Here is a 14,461-nt window from a genome sequence, read left to right on the forward strand (position 1 = left end):
GCAAGAATCACCTTCGATCAGCCAAACTTGTAATCTCATCAGAAGAGATATCCTTAGCTTGGCAGAATCTGTTTTCCATAAACAAACATGATTTGCATTATTTACAAATTGTGTTAATTTTTATTAATCGAGTCCCATATCAGCCACGCCATTATCTATTCTATAGTCCTGGGGGTGGTGGTGGGGGCGGGGCATGGGTGGGGGTGGCAGCCAGTGTGCTCTGGCTCCACTCCCTGGGAGTCCCCTGCCACCCTGCACTGCTGCCTCTGTATTAGAGGCAGCAGCGAGAGGTGCCAGGCGGGAGCCAGTCCATGAGGGTAGCACAGGGTGGCAGCAGCCCCTGTCTGGGGAGGCAGCGTGGGCTCCTGGACCCGGTGCAAGCTGAAACTGAGCTGGGCTGCTTGTCTGCCTGGCTCCTGATACACTTTAAATGCAGAGCCGCAGCGGAGGTTGGTCCCAGACCTGGTGCAAGCCAAGACAGCCAGGCTGCTGGCCAGCCTGCTAAAAAGTATACTGGCAAAGGTGGGGGGGAATGCGTGTAGTCCAGGGATACTCAATTTTGGAAGCCCTGGGGGCCACAATGGTACTCCCAGCACATGCCGAGGGCCACAACCTAAGTGTCATTGCATATGCATGCAAATATATGTGCAAATATATGCAAATGGCTTCTTTCACACTCACGGGCATGAATACAAAGCATTTCCCACAATTCCCTGATGCTCCCAGCACCTCCTGCCTGGGGGCTAGAATTGCCGACACCCTGTACCCGTCTGTTCCAGCCAGCCCGTCCGCTTGCGTCTGTCAGTGCTCACCCCGCCTGGGAGACGCCTCGCTGTTGTGGAGCATGTTCCCAGTGGAGGCCACGTTCAAAAGATCCCACCTGCGGGCTGCGTGTTGAGCCTCGCGTAAACCTAATCCGCCCCGTGGGCCACAAACAGGCTGCGGGCTGAGTGGCCCTGGTGTAGTCGATAGCATTAACCTATGCGCTTTTGCTTGTCGGTTACGCGGTTAATCCACTGCACTCTGACATCCCTGCCTTGCTGTCGAAAGCCAAATGCAGAGCAGAGGAAATCGTGCTGCTCAGCCACCCAGTGTGGGATGAGTGGCGGGTGCTATTAAAATGCCATCTCCCTCGCCTGCTCCCTCCCCCCATCTGCCGTCAGCCTGACAGTGTAAAATGTACAATAACGTATGACTGTGTTCCTTGGCATCACCGCCACAGTTTCCCTTTAGGGGCTCTAGACTTGAGAATGGGAGGTTTTCAGTCCTGCTGATTTGTGCTGTTCCAGCAAGAACACATGTGCCTAGAAGAACAATGCCAGCTGAAAACAAAAACGTAAGTGAGCGAGCTGTGCTGCACAGAGGCCAGGGGAAAAATCAGACTCTCTGAGAAATCGGAAATTGCTCTGTTTAGAGCAGGAGAAATGAGAAAGTGCTTTCTTTATGTTCCGCCCCATAGGACTTCGGCGGGTTTATTTACTGATTATCCAGACTATACAACTGGCAATAAGATTGAGTGAGGAATTGGAAGCGCTGCCGACATCTTGTATTTCCACCGATTACCCTGGAGATGATTTGCGCTGCTGGGCCCAGCCTGGCAGTGAGTATGGAGACCTGGTACTTGTCACCATGGGGAGTTGAAGCTAAATGAAAGACCCCTGCCTTGTTCTGGCAGCTGAATTCCTGCTCTGCTTCTTGTAGAGGAAACGTCAAGGTTGCCTCAGTGGTTGTCAGAGGAAAACTTGAGGCAGCTTGTTGAGATGTAATTAATTCTAAAGACACAGCACGCGCTTGTAGTGGCATGTTACATGAGATCAACTACAGGTTGAACCTCTCTAGTCCAGAACACCCTGGTCCAGAAACTTCCATTGTCCAGCATGATGCGAGTTAGCTGGATGTCCGTTTTTCATGGGTGCGACCACGTTTCCTGCAGTCCCATAAAGTTTGTTTACCGCTACCAGCCCTGGCTCGGTGTTCTGTGCTGTTGTTTAGCTCTCACTTACTGCTAAATGTCTTCTCAGAGCCCAGTAAAGAGGGGCAGTGTTGGTAAAGCTGCTAGACAATATTGACCTGGGGGAACCACCACAGGCAAGGAGACCAACTCTGAGTCTTCTTTCCCTGCCTCCTCCTGTACAACACTGAGGCACAGCGGGCCCCCAAATGTGAACTCCAGCTGTTCGGGTCTCCCCCCGGCTGGCAGGAGCTGAGAGTTCTAATCTCCTCCTCGGAGGCTGTGCAGGGAACTAGAGGGCTGGAGCGCGGATCCCGACTTCGGGTTCCTGAATTCTTGGGCGCATGCCTCGAGTCCTTAAAAGGGCCTGATTTTTTGGAAGGGCTCCTTCTCTGGCAGTCTGCCTCCTGTGAGGTGTTACAATCCCAGATCATTTCTGAAACTCTTAGCAGTGATGATTGTCCACTCCCCAGGGGTTTCCGCCAAGAGACCCAGTCAGCAGACCTGTCCCCGTACCTTCAGAGAGAGAGCAGTTCACCGTTGGAGCCATTTACCTGGGATCGTAGCGGAGTCTCCATCGCTGACAATATTTAACACAAGAGCGGGTGTGTTTAGCTACCAGATCCGCTCTACGGATTATTGCAGGGAGTTGGGACCGGTCTCTGGCCTGGGTTATGCAGGATGTCTGACGAGAGGATCACAGCGGTCCGTTCTGGCCTTGGAATCCATGAGCAGTCCCTTCAGGGCAGGGCTGAGGAGTTTGAGCAGTGTGAGGTAACTTTTGCCAGCCACTGCCTGGGTTGTGTCTTGGGGGACTTGAATGGGGGGCTTTTATATTTGGCACCTTTCACCAGCCCTGCATTCACTCAATGGAGTGTTTTGGTTTTTTTAAGAAAGGACACGCTTTTAAGAACCACAAGCTGCCAGACTGGTGTGGAAAAAGTGACTAAGGAAAAGTTATTTGCTTGTTCCCACACCATAAGGACTAGGGGTCACCAAATGAAATTAATAGGTAGCAGGTTTAAAACAAACAAAAGGAAGTTTTTCTTCACTCAGCACATAATCAACCTGTGGAACTCCTCGCCAGAGGATGTGGTGAAGGCCAGGACTTCAACAGGGTTCAAGAAAGAGCTAGATGGGTAGGAATGGTGTCCCTGGCCTCCGTCAAAGGCTGAGAATGGATGTTCAATCGCTCTGGGCACCTGGCATTGGCCACTGTCAGCAGACAGGACACTGGGCTGTATGGACCTTGGGTCTGACCCAGTCTGTCCATTCTGATGTTCAGAGACCAATGAAATTGGACAACCGAGAGGAGGGATTAATGGCCAGGTGTTAATCCAATCCATATGGTCCACAACCTGCATTACCGATGACTGCTTGAGCCTCCCCCTTTCTTCCATTTTCTTCGATTTCCTGCATAAACCTCGAGACTTGCTCTTTTTCTTCTTGGAGGGAAATGCACAACATATCAAGCATTGAACCGTAAAATAGCTGGACTTCTTACTCCCTCTATAAATAATTTCCACTATTTACTTCTGTTGTCTTTGGCAATTTTTTCCATCCGCTAGCCAGCCATTGCATAGTGACATTCTGTCTAAACGCCTTACAGGCTACTCGCCTCGTCTTCAAATCCTCGTGGGCTTCACGAGTATTCGTTAATGTCACATCCCTGTTGAAAACAGCCTGAGATTGCCCTGCACTCCTCTCTGAAGTTAATAAATGCTGCGCTCATACCATCCAGCACCCTAGCAAGCTTTCCTGTCTGTGCCTAAACATTAGGGGCACACCATGCAGTGACTGAAAAGTTTTTGAAATTCCAAAACACATTTGTTTACTCAGTGACTGTCCTGCTGCCTTCATGCCAGGCTCTTTGCTTTTGCTTGTCCAGCAATCTGTTTTGTAAGCATGAAGTAGCTTTTGGCCCAGACTCAAAAATTCACATTGCAGGGTACGTAACAATCCTTCTTGTGCGGACGTTTTAGAAGTAGTAGTGGCCAGGGAAAAGGCTGCACAAGCTTCTTGTGACAAGGGAGCTTGTTCCTCACAGGAGTGTCCTATTGATGTTACCCTTTCCCCAATTTCATTCTCGACCGGACTTTTGGTAGAAGAAAAACCATGTGACCGTGGTGGTGTTGTGAGTCTGAAAAATATGCTAAGTTGGATTCTACTCCCGGCGTGGGTAGCTCTCACAACTTTTTCACATCTCACGTTTGTTATTTGACTCAAAGGCCCTGCTCCTGGATTCAGGGGAATTACATAAGTGTCTCTCTCTCTCTCTCTCTCTAATGAAAGCTAATTTATAGCCCTCACGACTGTGGAAAAAAAGCTTGAAAATATGTACTGACTTCACCCTTAAAGGCTCAAACACCAGAACCAGAGTACCAAATGTACTTTTTATTAAAAGTCTCGTGATTAAGGCCGTCCCAGGACTTTGTGGGGCCTAGTGCATTCGTTGTGAACGCTTGGCCTTTGCAATGCTGCACAGAGAACCTGGGTCAGGTTTTGTGTGCTGGGCAAACCTTGGGCAACGATCCTCCCTGTCGTGTCTGTAAGCGGAGAGACGAAGCCAGGTCGAGTCAGACTACGACTGGTGAAACCTCGGGGTTAGATCATGGCTGGCCCTTGCCCGCCTAGGCAGTGCACAAAGGAGACAAGCGGGGCAAGGGCCAACTAGAATTGCGGGGGCTGCACTAGAGCGTGGGAGTGGAAGCTGTGCAGGGCGCAGATGGGTCAATGGAGTGAGTGCTGATCAATTGCCAAGTGGCAGAACCTTCACCCAAGAGGACAGGGTGAGTTTCCTAGTGAGCCAGTTGTGGGGGCGGAGATGCTCCTTTGTGCTTGGCTCCTTGGCTGTACAAGAACCATCGTGTGTTGTCACTGAGTCCAGTGACCCAATCTCGCCGTGAGACTCCGTCGCAGGGTGTAGCCGGTTTGGCTTCCCCAACCAGGGTTCCTCCACCTCCGGGTCAGTGTGCGGCCACTCCGCCTCACTACACAGCCCTGCCCCTTTAAGAATATATTAGCCCGGTTCTGCCTACAGCCCACAACTGTCGTGAGGAAGGGTTCCAAGAAGCGAGGCGAGAGTGAAGGCTTTTACGAGAGGCAGGGGACTCACACCCACACAGCACTCGACAGCTGCCTGTCCAAGGAAAACTCCGGCTGAACCCAAAGCAGACAGACAGATTCTGATTTCAGCCCTAGATTAAAACATCACCCAGTGTATTGTCACTGGCCTTTGTATAAACACTGCTCCGCATACCGGCCCTGCGACGTGCTGCCGCGGTCGAGATTTAGGGAGGTGTTCATACTGGGTCCCCCCGTATCAGGAGCAACAGCAGCCTCCTAAAAGAGGAGGCTTTCGGGGGGCTTCTGCCGTGCTTCCCTCCATCCCTCAGCCTTCTGGCTGGTAAAAAGTGCTGGCCTTTTGTCCCTCCAGTTCTGATGCTCCTACCGAGCCAGGCGCTCCCTGTTTTTTATACTGGCTATTTTCTGTGCGCACTTGCCTTTGGCATGCACTGCCAAAACAGTCATTGTCTTAATTTATATTTGAATCTTCTCCTGACGATGTGGGCCAAATTCTTTGACTACCCTGGAGTGAGCCAGCAAAGCATTCGGCCCTCCTGGCTTACATATGAATTGATCTGACCAAAATGTAGGTCAGCACCGTGCTTGGGGTAGAGAGAGGCGTGCTTTTAGCAGAGTTACGCATTTGCACATACGCAGGGCGGGATTAGGTGTTGCCCAGTGGGAAGAGGTCAGGACTGCATGGCTGACCTGCACCGAAGCAGACGAATGGCTCTCGGTGGTGTGCACATAAGAGCAGCAACTGGAAATAATTGCCGTGATTCCCTTTTCGATTGCGTTCTGCTTGTGCGGAATGCAGTGCACGGGAGAAACATATACGGAGGAATAAGTGTCGTGCCTGAGGTGACAGAGCCGCCATCAGGGACTCCTGTTCCTGCAGTCTGGTGAAGCAGGGACAATACCTCATCCAAATGAATCCTTTATTTCTGGTTTGAATTTAATTCCGGGTCCGTCGCCCAGCCTCCATGATGGGAGTCTTAAAACTCACAGTCTCTTACTTGGGATGGATCTGCTGCTATATTTCACCATGAGCTTGCTAGCCCTGCTACATCAGGCTTGATATCTTAGAATATGTCCCTCAAGACGATCCTTCTGTTCTGGGTCACTGCTGTGGCCCCAGCCACTCCATGCTCTCTGCTTATCCAGCATTGGCGAGCACTGTTAGTTAGTCCTAGCCAACGTCTCCTGTTGGTGTATTTGCACAATGGAAAGAGCTGCTTGCTTGATGGAATGTTTCACTTCCACATTTTTCGGTGGGGATTTTCATTTGCAAACAAAAGAAATCAGATGTCTAGTCAGATGCCTATTTTCTGACCAAAATATAGAAACTGTGCCTTCGTAATTCTCCTCCAGTAACTTAGTAGTGAGCTCTACCCCAGCCATGGTTGTGTGTTGTAATATTGCCAAGTATTGCTTTGCTCTCGTTTAATTAGATCCGGCTATTTTCCCCCACAATCCAAGTGCTTCCATTTTGCCTCCTGCCATCCTGTGTAATAGGATGCTCTGTTGGGTATCAGAAAGGACTTTGTTTGAGAAACTCTTCTAATTGAATAACTAGACAATTTCTCCCTTTTGGGAACTGAAATGGTACAGGAGACATTTTTATGCCTGTTTCCAGCTGCCTGACATGTAATAAAATCACGGTAATTAGAGGAGATATTGTTCACCCTGTGCGGTCAATGCAGGGTTGTTCTCAACAGTGTATTTTTCAGTACTTTGTCCAGATTTGCTGCAAATATTCGAAGTGATAGAACTTTGTAATGGGAAGCTAGTTGACAGCCTTATCAATCTCACTGACACTGTCAGGAAGAGTGTTTGGATGTTCAGCTGAACGCTTCCTTTCCTGAACTGTATTCCATTGTGTACCATGTGGAGTCATTCCTCTTCCCCCAAAGTGGTTCCAACCTTCCAGAAGACAGATGTCTCCTCTCCTGAGCTGACATCTAGACGGACACCTGTGGGATGAAGTCTAAGTCCCCACTGAAATCAGTAGTACTGATTCCCTGGGGGCCAGGACTTCACCTTTAGTTTTTATTTTTCTGTCGCTTGACACTTTATCAGCCTGAATCCTTTTAGCTGCTTTTCTCTGCACTTCCTGCACTTTCTGATACAGAGGATTCTGAACTCACTATTTCAAGTATGGCTGTATCAGTATCACTAATTCAAATGTTCAGTGTCATTAGCAGCTTTCTACCAGGCATCTTCCAGCACTTTCAACAAGGTGTCTGTTTTATTAGGGCATTGGCTTCCCTGAGTTGCAGCTCTGTCCGATTCAGGAAGGGAAAGAATCAGGTGGCAAGGATATGGAGAGGCGAGTTGTTCCATCAATGCTAATTCAATCTGGTGGCTGGGCCCACTTCCAACAGTGATAAGAAGGTGAGAACAGCTAAACAGGGGAAATTACTTATTGGAATGAGAGAGCCATTCCCAGCCTCTATGCAGACCCAGCCTGATGCTGTCAGATTTGCACATGAATTCCAGCTCAACAGCTTGCAGTCTGTTTTTGATGGGAGGCGGCGGGTGGTTTTGCTTGAGGATGGCAACTTTCAAGTGTGTAATTGTGTGTCCAGAGAGGTTAAAATGTTCTCCCCCTAGTTTTTTTTCTTGACGACTGATTTGTGTCCATTTAGTCTGTTGCGTAGAGACAGGCCAGTTTGTTCGGTGCACATGGCAGAGGAGTGTTGCCGGCACACGATGGCATATATCACATGGGGTATGTCTAGACTACATGGCTGTCGCCAGAGCCTGGTAGATTAGTTTACTAGACATACCCAAATGAAGCGGCGATTTAAATAAGCAACGCTTCATTTAAATTAAAATGGCTGCCGCGCTGAGCCGATCAGCTGTTTGTCGACTCAGCGTGCTAGTCTGGACGCTCCGCGGTTGACATCAAAGACATTTGTCAACCGCCCCGTTATGCCTTGTGGCATGAGGTTTACCGGGGCGGTCGACAAATGCCTTTGACGTCGACTGCGGAGCATCTAGACTAGCGAGCTGTGCCGACAAACAGCTGATCGGCGCAGCGTGGCAGCCATTTTAATTTAAATGAAGCGGTGATTATTTAAATCACCGTTTCATTTGGGTATGTGTAGTAAACTAATCTACAAGGCTCTGGCGACAGCCATGTAGTCTAGACATACCCATGTAGTGAAGGTACAGCAGGCGAAGGAGCCTTTGTTGGGGTGAGCTCTTAGGATGGTGCCACCAGGGTAGCTGTGTGGACAGAATTGGCACCAGGTCTGGTTCCTGGGTTAGATGTTTCTGTTGTGGGGTGTGTGGTTGGTGGTGAGTATGTCTCTCAGGTTGGGGGGCAGTCTGTATGCAAGGGCTGCTCTGCTTCCCAAAGTCTTGGGGTATGTCTATACAGCAACATTATTTTGAAATACCTTAGTCCACAGCTATACAGCAGGCAGTTATATCGACACAATGTCAAAATACAGTCAGGCTGAAGGACTTGTTCCTCCGATTCCTGTAACTCTCATTGTAGGAGGAGCAAGGGAAGTCAGAGGAAGAGTGCTCTATTTCGAAAGAAGTGCAGTGTATCATAGAATCATAGAACCGCAGAGCTGGAAGAGACCTCAGAAGGTCATCAAGTCCAGCCCCCTGCCCTAGGCAGGACAAGTCCCCACTAAATCAACCTGGCCAGAGCTTTGTTAAGCCGAGACTTAAAAACCTGTAGGGATGGAGACTCCACTACTTCCCTAGGGAACCCACTCCAGTGCTTCACCACCCTCCTAGTGAAATAGTTTTTCCTAATATCCAACCTGGACCTCTCCCACCAACTTGAGACCATTGCTCGTTGTTCTGCCATCTGCCACTACTGAGAACAGCCTCTCTCCAGCCTCTCTGGAACCTCCCTTCAGGAAGTTGAAGGCTGCTCTCAAATCCCCCCTCATTCTTCTCTTCTGCGGATTAAACAGACCCAACTTCCTAAGCCTCTCCTCATAGGTCATATACCCCAGCCCCCTAATCATTTTGGTTGCCCTCTACTGGACCCTCTCCACTGCGTCCACATCCTTTTTGTAGTGGGGAGCCCAGAACTGGACACACTACTCCAGATGTGGCCTCACCAAAGCCGAATAAAGGGGAATAATGACATCTCTGGATCTGCTGGCAATGCTCCTAGATCCTCCCAATTTCAAAATAAGCTACGTAATTGATGTAGCTCAATTTGCATAGCTTATTTCGAGGTAAGCCGTGCTGAATACACACACCCTGAGAGTGAGGGATCGTCATCTAGGATAGGGTCTGGGTTAGCCCCTCGATGCTGTGCTGGAGAGGTGTTAGCTAGGGGCTGTAGGTAATGACCGGTGGTGTTCTGTTGCTTGCTTTGTGGGGCCTGTCCTGTAGTAGGTGAAGGGAGAGTACAACATCTAGGGTTCCTCTGGGATGGGAGGGGGAATGAGCTGCTGGGGTTGCTGGCGAGGGGAGTTAGAGGCACTGAAAGATCAGTTCTGGGGCTGGTTTTGTTCAGCATCTTTCTTAATGACCTGGAAGAGGGTCCAGGTCATTGCACCCAGAACACATTTGCGGATGACACTAAGCTAGAGGGAGAGGTAGATACGCTGGAGGGCAGGGATAGGGTCCAGAGTGACGGGGACAAATTGGAGAGTATAGTTGTATCAGTATCACTAAGCAGATTAGAGGATTGGGCCAAAAGAAATCTGATGAGTTTCAACTAGGACAAGTGCAGAGTCCTGCCCTTGGGACGGAAGAATCCAGAGCATTGGTACAGGCTGGGGACCAACTGGCTTGGTAGCAGTTCTGCAGAAAAGGCCCTGGGGGTTACAATGGATGAGAAGCTGGATATGAGTCAACAGGGGGCCCTTGTAGCCAAGAAGGCGAATGGCATATTAGGCTGCATTAGGAGGAGCATTGCCAGCAGATCCAGAGAAGTGATTATTCCCCTTCATTCGGCTCTGGTGAGGCCACATCTGGAGTATTGTGTCCAGTTCTGGGCCCCCCACTACACAAAGGATGTGGACGCATTGGAGAGGGTCCAGCGGAGGGCAACCAAAATGATTAGGGGGCTAAGGCACATGACCTATGAGAAGAGGCTGAGGGATTTGGGCTTATTTAGTCTGCAGAAGAGAAGAGCGCCAGGGAATTTGAGAGCAGCCTGCAACTTCCTGAAGGGAGGTTCCAAAGAGGATGGAGAGGCTGTTATCAGTAGTGACAGATGTCAGAACAAGGAGCAATGGGCTCAAGTTACAGTGGGGGTGGTCTAGGTTGGAGATTAGGAGAAATGATTTCCCGAGGAGTGTGGTGAAGCACTGGGATGGGTTCCCTAGGGAGGGGGTGGAGTCTCCATCCCCAGAGGTATTTAAGTCCCGGCTTGACAAAGCCCTGGCTGGGCTGATTGAGTTGGGTTGGTCCTGCTTTGGCAGGGGGCTGGACTCAATGACTCCTGAGGTCCCTGCCAGCCCCGGGATTCTAGGATTCTTCCGCTTCCCAGGACTACAGGGGAGATTTTATTCTTCAGCAGCTTTGTTGGCCTGACACCGTCTCACATTCTTTCCTCTGCATGATGGGATAAAACGGTCAGAGGAAAGTTGATCCAAGGTGCGGCTCCCAGGCAGCTCTATGAGGGAGCAGCGCCCATATGCCTGCCAGAGTCAGGGCGCCCCGCCAGCTGAACCATTTATACGCGCCAGGTGAATACGCCAATGGAAATTTGCAAGGGTGGATGATCATGGCTCTGTATTTCTGGCATACCGGCTGCTTTCAGTCCTGCGTTCCAGGTCATTTGGAAAGAATTCTGCAGTAGGGCTCTGAGACGCCGTCAAACCTTTCCCACTCGCCATGCAAAACCGCTCCTGCGTTCTCTTCGGCCGCTGATTTAGTCCTTTGAGTTATAACAAAGCTCTTGGTCCAGGACTATCCGGATGCCTGTTGCACGTGATCTCTTCCCTGACAAGGCAGAGAGCGTTCGTAGCAGGTGAAAGGCAAGCACAACTCCGCGGCCTGTTTGAAAGGCGGACCACGGCTTGGAATGCCCAGCATTGGCCTGTTCCCACGTACGAGGTGTGCTGGGCCACTGCTGAGCTTCGGTGCTTTCATGGGATGCTGGGATTGCAGTGGAGGCTCGCTGGGATGGCCTGCAGCTTTCAGACCATGAGATGTAACGGTGACCCACCATCAGGATAACAAACGTCTAGCTTTGTTATAAATCCCCCTTTCACCAAGCAGCCTCGTTCTTCCAGGGTAATTTGGGCATGAGACAGTTAGTCAGTAGACAGAGGGAAAGCCTCATAATTGGGAGAGCTTTTCAAGAATAATCATTGTTTGTTTGTTTATATTGCGTGAGTGCCCAGGAGCATGAGTTACAAACCAAGACCCCACTGTGCTCGGTGCTGGACAAACACAGAACCAAAAAAGGTCCCTGCCCCTAACCAGATTACAATCATCGTGCAGGTTTAAAGTCGGAGACAATAGATTGTTGAGAATATTATTAACGGACACTGTTTTTTAATAAAAGTACACAAATAGACCTAAACCTTCGGGCAGCATGAAATCCAGTCGGTTACCTTTTCGGAAAGGCTATTGATTCCTGCGGTATTATCCACATTCTGTAAACATCACCACTGAACCTGCACATAAAAGGTTAAATGTTTGCAGACTTTTACCCTTCGCCTTAAAGATCAGAGACAAATTACTATTTATATTTTACATTCCCTTGATGAGGATAATGATAAACATCTGTCACTTTGCTGCTTAGCCAGCAAAGAATCTTTATTGCAATCCTGTAATTTAAACAGGAAAAAAATACATAGACATGCACTCTGTTATATAGACAGCATGGAGGGGGTGATAGAAAATTCCAGCTAAATCTGGGGGTACTGGGAAAAGGGCATTTTATGTCTGCAATTATTTTGCTCAAAGAAAAATTCCATAGATGTATGCTTTTCCATTTATCTTGGGCATTTTAGAAGGGGAAATTACTGCTTGTTTCTTTCCAAACCCAGGGAGGAAAAGAAAAAAAGAAATATTCTATCTGAATCTGTGACTCTCCACCATATGTAGTCTATTAGTGGAATGATTAAGGTTTGCAAGTTAGTGTCTCTACTGGTGTTACAGAATCCAAAACAGAACTTCAGCTTGGGTTTCATCAGTTATGGTACTTGAGTCCTATCCTCCCTCTCCAAATGTTTAGGAAACTTTGCCAATTATTTTTAAAGGCATTAGATTCATTGCTTTTTGTATTAGTTTTGCTCTAATTAAAAATATCTAACCTGTTGTAATCTGCCAGGTTAAGGACAATGACATTCATTGAGTATTTCATAAGAACATAAGAACGGCCGTACTGGGTCAGACCAAAGGTCCATCTAGCCCGGTATCCTGTCTGCCGACAGCAGCCCGCACCAGGTGCCCTGGAGAGGGTGGACCAAAGACAATGATCAAGCGATTTGTCTCCTGCCATCCCTCTCCAGCCTCTGACAAACAGAGGCCAAGGACACCATTTTATCCCCTGGCTAATAGCCTTTTATGGACCTAACCTCCATGAAATTATCTAGCTTCTCTTTAAACTCTATTATAGTCCTAGCATTCACAGCCTCCTCTGGCAAGGAGTTCCACAGGTTGACTACACGCTGTGTGAAGAAGAACTTTCTTTTATTAGTTTTGAACCTGCTACCCATTAATTTCATTTGGTGTCCTCTAGTTCTTCTATTTAGGGAACTAATAAATAACTTTTCTTTATCGGCCCTCTCCACACCACTCATGATTTTATAGACCTCTATCATATCCCCCCTCAGTCTCCTCTTTTCTAAACTGAAAAGTCCCAGTCGCTTTAACCTCTCCTCATATGGGACCCGTTCCAAACCCCTGATCATTTTAGTTGCCCTTTTCTGAACCCTTTCCAACGCCAAAATATCTTTTTTGAGGTGAGGAGACCACATCTGTACACAGTATTCAAGATGTGGGCGTACCATAGTTTTATACAGGGGCAGTAAGATATTCTGGGTCTTATTTTCTATCCCTTTCCTAATAATTCCTAGCATCCTATTTGCCTTTTTGACCGCCGCTGCACACTGTGTGGAAGTTTTCAGAGAACTGTCCACAATAACTCCAAGATCTCTTTCCTGATTTGTCGTAGCCAAATTAGCCCCCATCATACTGTACGTATAGTTGGGGTTATTTTTTTCCGACGTGCATTACTTTACACTTATCCACATTAAATTTCATTTGCCATTTTGAATTTCATTTGCCATTTCGCTTTTAAATGATGTATTAGACCTTGTTCCTTGGCTCAGTTACCAGAAGTTCAAACCACTCCTGGTTGCTTTTCGATATTGCTTGGCTCAAGGAGGTGGGAAAATGCAAAGCGAAGGCCAGGAGTCTCCAAAGTGGCTAGGGATTTTTAGCATCTGTTAGGAGGTATCTCACATGATCTGTGATTTTTGTTGTTGTTGTTGTTGTTGTTGAGCATCCTCCTTCTGAGAATCAGGCCCTTAGAGAGGGTCTCAGGTCGGGCACTGGAAGTCACTAGTGATGTGAAAATTTTAGCATAATAATATATTCATGGCGTAGTAGTGGCTGATGCTGATCAGTGTGGCTGGTAGGTAGCTACAGAACCTCAACTAGCTTTTATTCTGAATTCACCCTGGTCGTGTAACGTCCGTTTTCTTTCGTGTAAGCTGCTGATGGACCAGATTTTAGTTTTTGTTGAGTGTTTGGGTGGAAAAGGAGACATTATTCCCTCACTTTCCTGCTTGAAGTTCATTTTTAGCTTATTTAAGCCAGCGGAAGCAGTTTGTGTTTAGCCTACAGGCTCAATGTACAGTAATTTCCTGTTCTGAAGCAGTCCAAGCGGACATGAAGTGCATACCATTAGCTTCCCGTTAATTTCAATGGTAAACAAAAATCTGCTATTTCAGGTCCACTGTTTACCTACAAAGAAGCCACTCCAGTCCAGTGGAAGAAAGGCCTCACCTGCAAAGCTTTGGAGCACTCAAACCAGAGCTGGTGTCATCCTGAAGTCATTTGTTGACCAATGTGCTACAGCCCCTCTAACGCATCTGTGGCTGAGTTGGTGAATTTGTCATGACTGAGTCAGTTCTCAGGAGCAAGGCTAGCGCTTACTGACAGCAGCGGAGGTTACAAAATCGGTTTGTGGTGCTGCTTTCATGAGGGAGTCAAGAATTAATTGGCAGGCTGACAATTGTTACCCATTCTGACAGCAAGTGTTGCAACGAGTCGAGGGAATTTCTCAGGGTTACGTTCACCTCCTTAGTTCTTTACTGTTTTGAAACTAGCTTTGATCTAAAAAGTGTGTGTGTGTGTGTGTGTGTGTGTGTGTGTGTGTAAACATAACATGTCCTCTAAAATTGGGCTCCTGCTGGATCTTCCGTTAACGCCATTGCCAAAAATTCAGATTTCCTAGTGCTAAGCACTAACGTAAACGAGCTTGATGCCTAATGGTTAGAG

General features: G+C 48.2%; 1 protein-coding gene across 11 annotated transcripts in view; it reads left to right on the forward strand.

Annotated features, from left to right (window-relative positions):
• DNM3 (dynamin 3) overlaps positions 1-14,461 on the forward strand; it is a 209,387-nt gene that overhangs the window by 147,541 nt on the left and 47,385 nt on the right. The window lies entirely within an intron of this gene.

Source organism: Pelodiscus sinensis, chromosome 9, assembly GCF_049634645.1.
Source record: "Pelodiscus sinensis isolate JC-2024 chromosome 9, ASM4963464v1, whole genome shotgun sequence".
Taxonomy (NCBI): domain Eukaryota; kingdom Metazoa; phylum Chordata; order Testudines; family Trionychidae; genus Pelodiscus; species Pelodiscus sinensis.